Consider the following 8,526-nt stretch of genomic DNA (forward strand, 5'->3'; position numbering starts at 1 on the left):
TTGAAATAAAATCCTGGGTCCGCCACTGGCCATGCATTGTTCTATTGTTTGAAACTCTAAGGCATTAATAATCATGTCTTTCCAATCGACATCTTGTGTGGATGTTGATAGTGATAGTGTTTGGAAATAGGATTCTAACTAATCTTTCTTATGTGAATGAGTCTATTGTTTGAAACTCTAACGCTGTGTTCCCGAGTTAAGTTAAGGGGAGAAAAGAAATGATTCTCTCATTTTCTTTTCTCTTCTCTCCGTTTCTTTCCAAATTGGGAAGATTAAATTTAGGCAAAAAACCTATCATTTTCTCTTCTCTTCTCTCCTTTAATGAAACTCTGGAACACAACTAAAAATTATTTCCTTCCAAATCTTTTCTTTTCTCTCATTTAATGAAACTCGGGAACACAGTGTAAGGCATTAATAATCATGTCTTTCCAATCGACATCTTGTGTGGATGTTGATAGTGATAGTGTCTGGAAATAGGATTCTAACTAATCTTTCTTATGTGAATGATATGATTCCTCATGTTCTTATATGAACATTTTCTTTTTATCCTTTCTCAGTTCTTCTTTTTCTATTATTTGATGTGCCTGTAATGCCTTAGATAAGAGTGGTTCATGTAAAAGGGACTTAATCTTGCAAGTGTTCCCTTCGATCATGACCGCATATCCTTGCATTCGAAGTTGTTTAAGGCTTAGTACATTCGATAAAAGACGTTTGGTATTCTTAGAACTTCATTTTCTATTCTTAATTTGATAATGCATATGCCCCTTATAAATAAGATATATGACTCACCCGTTCTTGATTCGACACCAAAAGAATTCTTAATTTGTTTAAATTGTGAAATATTACCAATGTGATGATTCTTAATTCGCTTGACATACCATACTTGGGGCCATAAGCCACCATCTGTTCCAGTGACTATATAGTGAGAATTGGTTGCTTGTTCACTCGTTCCAATTTCAATCATCTGTCGTATGAAACTTGTGGCATTATCTCTTTCTTTGAACTTGCAAAATTACACTAGATGCCCTGGTTCATGGTAGTATTAACATAATTTTTGGGATAGTTTTTGACATCTTCTTTCTGTATTTCATTTGTAGGGTGTAATAGTATGAATTGGGTCTAGGATCTTCGGGAATTTCGCTCTGATACCACTATGTTGGTTGGAATAATCAGATATATGGTGATAGCGAGGGTAAAGTGTGAAGGATTGTGTTTATTGAATGTGAACCAAAGGTATAAATGATACGATTAATAAGAACACAACGAATGTTTAATAAAATATTACAGATTTCTTGGTGAATGACCATTATAACAGACCATCACGTATATACATTCAAATGGTGCTTTGTTTGGTGCCAGTTTCAACCGTCAAAAACGTTGGATATGTCGGTTTAAACATAACTGCCATTAACCATAACGTGATGTCGTGGTCACAATCAAATTTAATCCAAATACAACTAAATAGATAGCGGTAAGTGGATATCGAACACAGAGAGTTTGTGGAATATGTGTTATTTAGAAGATTATCTAACTTGACTAAAATTAAACTAATGTGCAAGTAAAGTAAAATTCAAGAGTTGGTTTGATTGGATTGGTTCTTTTAAAACTACGATTACTAATTAATTTGCAAAATGAGAATTGAGTTTGTAAACAATTTAGAGACAAATGACTATCTTGAGTTTCCGGTTTGCTTCGACTTTTGTGCTAACATTCAACTAGAAAGAACTACATAGACATAGTTCGTGTATGACCAATTGCAGTGATGAAAGGGAACTAAGTACTCAGATTCCTAGAATGTGAGGTTGTTACCCGATGATCAATTAACCCTTACCCAAGCCTAACTATACCCATGATATCTCGATTGCCAACGACACCAAGAACGTATGGTTTCTAATTAGTTTAGCATAAAAATCAATACTTTACTAACAATCAATCATGCACCATAACAAACAATTCAAAGAGAAAGGAGTAGTTATTCTAGAAATATAAAATAAAAGCACAAGTCTTACACAACCTTCAACCCAAGATAATCATAGAATGTTTAGCCATACATGGCTTGAAGTGACATCATAATGCAAAAATAGAAGGTAATGTTGTTCAACAAGATCACCAACAAAACTAGATGAAAGATAGATGATAAGATATGTTTTTCACTTCCAAGTGCCTCAAATATACTCCCCCAACTAGTCCCCCATCTTCCGTAACCGAATACCCATGATAAGATCCCATAAATCCTCATGAAATGGCCAATAAATGTGTAAGTTACATTTTGAGATCAGTCGAAGGCATAACCTACGGCTCCTAGCCGTAGGTTACGGCTGTCAGCAGCTCCAAGGTCAACATAGGGTGCCGTAACCTACGGCTGAGGGCCGTAGGTTACGGCTCTGAATGTTCTTTACGGCATGAACCTTCTGTTTTACGGCAGTGCACTTGTGGATCATTGATGGCTGTAACCTACGGCCCCTAGCCGTAGGTTACGGCGCTGAGTGGGCTTTTTCCTTTGTTTCTCCCTCAAAACTTGTTTTCTTCATCTCTTAATGATGCCATCTTCCCACATCCATCCAAGCTTCCTAAATCCTGCACTTTGAGCGCCTTAACACCTGCAACATCAAATCTCTCGTAATTACTAAGTTCAAACAATAAACCGAATAAAGTATGAGATGTATGTATTTTTAGCTTGTTTAAGGGTTGTCCTACGGACCACCCGTCACATCCCCACACTTACCCGTTGCTTGTCCCAAGCAACCCATTCGAAAGCCATTCTCAACCACAAACAACTAATCACATAAACCCAAGCTAAAATGTGCCGACCTTTTACTAACTTTCAATCGTACCACAAGACACACCCCTCACAAGAACCTCTCGATGACAAGAATTACTAGCATGTAATGCAAAACCACTCAATGCGTGTGTGTGTGCGACAATAAGCTTGTATAAGAATCAAGTTTCCTCCTAACAAATATCTAGCATGCTTATGAATCAAAGGGACTTACGGGTTGTAACGGGGCTAAATGCAAAGGTAGGGAATGGTGGAATACACATGAAGGAGCTAATTGATTCGACCCGGTTTTATTTTCACTACTAAACAAAGCAACATCAACTATATACAAGACAACTTCAACAAATTTCTTTTTTTCTTCTTCTTTTTTTTTGTATTTTTCTCAATTTTTTTCTTTTGTTTTCTTTTTCTTTTTTTTTAACATAAACTCAACAATATATACAAGAACATCAACACTACCAACTAAATTCCTAAATCGGGTCGTCTCAATAGGTATAGTTTTGTAAGAAGTAGGTTTGGGTCGTAACCGAATGGTTTAAGGCTCAAACATGGCTTTCTAAAGACCAAACCCCCACCCCTCGCAATACCAAGCTCATATTTGTAAAGAATGAGGTCCAACCCACCAATCCCGCACTCTCACACATCTAGACGAGGCTTCCTAAAAGTCCCCTATCATTTTCAAAAGCATGCTAACTCTAGGATTTAACAAGAATTCGTACACAAGTTCTATTAACACAATACACACACCGCCACTCAAACCAAAGAAATAATCTCTATTAATCATGTGTGTGGCCCAAAACTCACCAAGAAATGATTAGAAAGGGTGTTGGTGTGTCATAAGGCACAATATCAAGTTTTCAAATTTTGACAATTTTCGCTTGAATTTACAAAAAAAATTTAAAAACCTCAAAATTTCCTCCCATCCCCACACTTGGGATACATTGACCCCAATGTATGGTTTTGAGAGGATTTGATCACTTAACTCTTTAACGCCAACCACAAGCTTGTACACTCAAACCACAAATTTCTTTTGTATTTTTTTTATATTTTTTTAAACAAAATCAAAAAAACTAACTACTAATATTTCAAAGCTAAAGAACAGAACAAGACTAAGGAAAGAGTATATTGACCTGGTGAAGTTTGCCACAACAGATGTTGTAGATAATCCGACTTCCTATCACCACTTTCACCCAAATATCCGTACATCTTCCCCACACTTGAATGTCGTCATGGCCCTGAAACATAGATAAAAATAGCAAGATCAATATAAAACCCCGGGTTGCCTCCCGAGCAGCGCTAAGTTTCGAGTCTTCAGCCAGACCGTGCCACCCCCATTTAAGGTGGCTCAAAGAAGCGGTTCCTACCATCTCCATCACTTCCTTGTGCCATTGAGCAAAATGCATCCATCTTGTCTTGACTCGGTGGGTAATCAAATACGCTCTTGCTTGAACCCATATGCTTTTCTTCATGATCCGGTGGGTGATTTCTTCTCATTCTTTGGAACACCTTTTCACTAAACCCGATATCATCCGCCTCAACAAACTCGTAACTAATCATCTTCGTCTGAACATTAAATGACAACTTACGGTTCTTTTCGGTCATGTTAATGATTCCTTCTCTACAATCAATTTGAGCATTTGCCGTATAGAGAAACGGTCGACCCAAAATCACCCTTTGTTTTGACGCCATCGTGGTAGTAGCATAATCTAAAACCAGAAAATCCACTGGGTATTCGAATTCTCCCAACCGAATCATAACATTCTTAACCATTCCCCGTGGACGCCTCCAACTTTCATCCGCCAAGCTCACCATGGTGTCTATATCTTCAAGCGGACCAAAGTCGTACACATCGTATAGATCGCCTGGTAGCACACTCATGCTTGCCCCGTAGTCCAACAATGCGTGAGGGATTTTTAATTTTCCCACACGAATAGGCACAATTGGTGCTCCATGCTCTCTGTTCGTTTCAACCTCGGCATCCTTTTCCAAACCTGCATTCACTTGACAAGAAGATGTTAAAAATGTTTCATTGAATTCTCTATTAGGAACGGTACTTACCACATTGATGTTAACACTTTTAATGTTTTTGGGATTTATCACCGTGTCACTTGGTAGCTGGCCTTTTGCTTTCTTCAAAATTGCCACTTCACTCGCAAGTTGACCCATTTGAGTAGTCAGAGTTTGAATAGCTTTATCACGGGCCTCGTCCTTTTGCATCCGAACTTCATCACGTTGATTCATTCGTTGCATTTTGACTTGCATCGCCTTCAACATTTCCATTACTTCGTTTCCACCCGAAGAGCTTTGACCCGTTTGATATTGCCTTTGAAATCCTTGGTTTCCTTGGAAATTGGGTTAACTTGATTTGAAGGGTTCCCATACCGAAAGTTTGGGTGGTTCCTCAACCCGGGGTGGTAAGTATTAGAATTCATGTTGTTATAATTTCTACACCCCCTCCTTGACCTTGTAATGCATTCACCTCCTCATATTGCCCATCCAACATTCCTTGGCAATTCTCAGCCGCATGACCTAATTCATTACAAATAGCACAAATATCATAAATTTGGTTAGTGGTTTGAACATTACCGTCATCTATTGCGTGCACTTGAGGTCGGGCAATGGCCGGTCGTGCTCTCCTCGATGCTTGAGCTTTTCTTTTTGATGTAGTTGCCATGCTCTCCAAAAACTCCCAATCATCATTCTCATAATTTGTACCAAAAGTCCCACCGGTGATAGACATTAAATCACGAGTATCTTCGGCACTCAACCCCTCGTGAAAAGCATTCATTAATTCCCACAATTCAATTCCATGGTGAGGGCAATTTTTGATCATCATATTGAAACGCTCAAAAGCCTCATGAAACATTTCACCATGTTGTTGTTGAAAGCTTCTCAACCCTTTTCTAGCATCATTCGTCTTTTGAGCGGTGTAAAATTCATCCAAAAAGGTTTGTTGCATTTCCCCCCATGTATATATAGATGCTGAAGGTAATGTGTAGAACCACTTTTTCGCCTTGTCTTCCAAAGAAAATTGGAATAGTACCAATTTAATATCATCGGCTGAGAATCCTTGACTCCCAAGAGTGTTGCAAATCGAGTCATAAGCCTCCAAATGAAAGTAAGGCTCCTCCGTTGTTAAACCCTTATATTTTGGCAAGCTTTGCAGTGAGTTAGTCCTCACTTCAAATGTCCTCCCTTGATCATTGTGAGGAATGACTACCGGTGAAGGATTATGAGTGATTACCGGCCTAAAATGCGCTTCAATGCCCCTCACATTTTCTCTAAGGTGCCTCCTTGGTACACCGAACCTACCCCTTGGAGGAATAGGACCCATTGGCCTTGGTACATGCCCTTGTGGTGCAATTGGTTGTTGAAACTGTTGTTGTGGCATCGGTGGGCGTTGAATTGGTCTTTGGAATTGTGGTTGTACGTGTTGCGGTCGAACTTGTTGCAATGGTGTAGGGCGTTGCATTTGTGGCCCTTGTGGTCTTGGCCGAATGTGTTGTGGTATGAGTTGTTGTTGTTGTTATACTCCACCAACACTTGGCATTACTTGCATTTGACCTTGCATGTATCCGAATTCTCCTTGATCTCCATCACCCCCATACGCATACCCGTCTTCATCAAAACCTTCAAACTCCTCATATCCTTCATCATACCCATCTCTTTCAATTCCCGAAGATTGCCCAAATGGAAGAGTCGAGTACTGAAAACCCGATTGGTGTTGTGGTCTAAAAGAGGGCATAGCATGCACAATAGTTGAATTTGGTGCAATTGTGAAGTTAGATGATGATTGACCCGTAGTTGGGGGAAAGAAGTGGGATAATGGTGGGATTGTGGTAGAAGGGTTAAAGGTAATGGTGGGTTTGACTTGGGTAGTGATCGGTTGAGTGACATTGGTTGGTGTGAATTCGACAGTGGTATTAGGTAAAGTGGTGTTTGGTGATGGTTGGGTGGAAGTAGGTATAAAGGATGAGGTCGTTTGACCCGTTGTAGGTGGAATTTGTGAATCAGCCATGATGTTTCTCGGTGTGATGGGTGAAGTGGTGAACCAATAATCTTGTTTTCCCGTACTAAAACTCTGTTTTGCCTTAGCGTTCTTTCAATTTCCGGATCAAACGATAACGGTGATGACCTGTGAGAGCCCCTAGTATGCATACACCTGAAGTACCTGCACACTAAACACAACCAGCGTAAACCCGAAAATAACAAAACAAAACTATTAAACTAACACACGTTGCGCACTACTCCCCGGCAACGGCGCCAAAATTTAACGTGATGTCGTGGTCACAATCAAATTTAATCCAAATACAACTAAATAGATAGCGGTAAGTGGGTATCGAACACAGGGAGTTTGTGGAATATGTGTTATTTAGAAGATTATCTAACTTGACTAAAATTAAACTAATGTGCAAGTAAAGTAAAATTCAAGAGTTAGTTTGATTGGATTGGTTCTTTTAAAACTACGATTACTAATTAATTTGCAAAATGAGAATTAAGTTTGTAAACAATTTAGAGACAAATGACTATCTTGAGTTTCTGGTTTGCTTCGACTTTTGTGCTAACATTCAACTAGAAAGAACTACATAGACATAGTTCGTGTATGACCAATTGTAGTGATGAAAGGGAACTAAGTACTCAGATTCCTAGAACGTGAGGTTGTTACCCGATGATCAATTAACCCTTACCCAAGCCTAACTATACCCATGATATCTCGATTGCCAACGGCACCAAGAACGTATGGTTTCTAATTAGTTTAGCATAAAAATCAATACTTTACTAACAATCAATCATGCACCATAACAAACAATTCAAAGAGAAAGGAGTTGTTATTCTAGAAATATAAAATAAAAGCACAAGTCTTACCCAACCTTCAACCCAAGATAATCATAGAATGTTTAGCCACACATGGCTTGAAGTGACATCAAAATGCAAAAATAGAAGGTAACGTTGTTCAACAAGATCACCAACAAAACTAGATGAAAGATAGATGATAAGATATGTTTTTCACTTCCAAGTGCCTCAAATATACTCCCCCAACTCGTCCCACATCTTCCGTAACCGAATACCCATGATAAGATCCCATAAATCCTCATGAAATGGCCAATAAATGTGTAAGTTACGTTTTGAGATCAGACGGAGGCGTAACCTACGGCTCCCAGCCGTAGGTTACGGCTGTCAGCAGCTCCAAGGTCAACATAGGGTGCCGTAACCTACGACTGAGGGCAGTAGGTTATGGCTCTGAATGTTCTTTATGGCATGAACCTTCTGTTTTACGGCAGTGCACTTGTGGATCATTGATGGCCGTAACCTACGGCCCCTAGCCGTAGGTTACGGCGCTGAGTGGGCTTTTTCCTTCGTTTCTCCCTCAAAACTTGTTTTATTCATCTCTTAATGATGCCATCTTCCCACATCCATCCAAGCTTCCTAAATCCTGCACTTTGAGCGCCTTAACACCTGCAACATCAAATCTCTCGTAGTTACTAAGTTCAAACAATAAACCGAATAAAGTATGAGATGTATGTATTTTTAGCTTGTTTAAGGGTTGTCCTACGGACCACCCGTCAAACCACTGTTGTTACCTAATTCGTTCTTCATCCTACGAAGTTTAATATTCGAAATACAAGTGTTACATAATAATAATAATAATAATAAAAATAATAATAATAATAATAATAATAATAATAATAATAATAATAATACTTATTTGTCTGAGTTTGTATAATCTAATAGTTTTATGGTATCAA

The 8,526-nt window shown here is 38.8% G+C and overlaps 1 non-coding gene across 1 annotated transcript; it reads left to right on the forward strand.

The window, feature by feature from the left end:
• Positions 1 to 5,583: 5,583 nt before the first annotated feature.
• LOC118480738 lies at positions 5,584 to 5,689 on the forward strand. The gene has a single exon (XR_004863715.1). It is a non-coding gene; the product is annotated as a small nucleolar RNA R71 (small nucleolar RNA).
• The last annotated feature ends 2,837 nt before the right edge of the window (positions 5,690 to 8,526 follow it).

This window comes from Helianthus annuus, chromosome 7, assembly GCF_002127325.2.
Source record: "Helianthus annuus cultivar XRQ/B chromosome 7, HanXRQr2.0-SUNRISE, whole genome shotgun sequence".
Taxonomy (NCBI): Eukaryota; Viridiplantae; Streptophyta; class Magnoliopsida; order Asterales; family Asteraceae; genus Helianthus; species Helianthus annuus.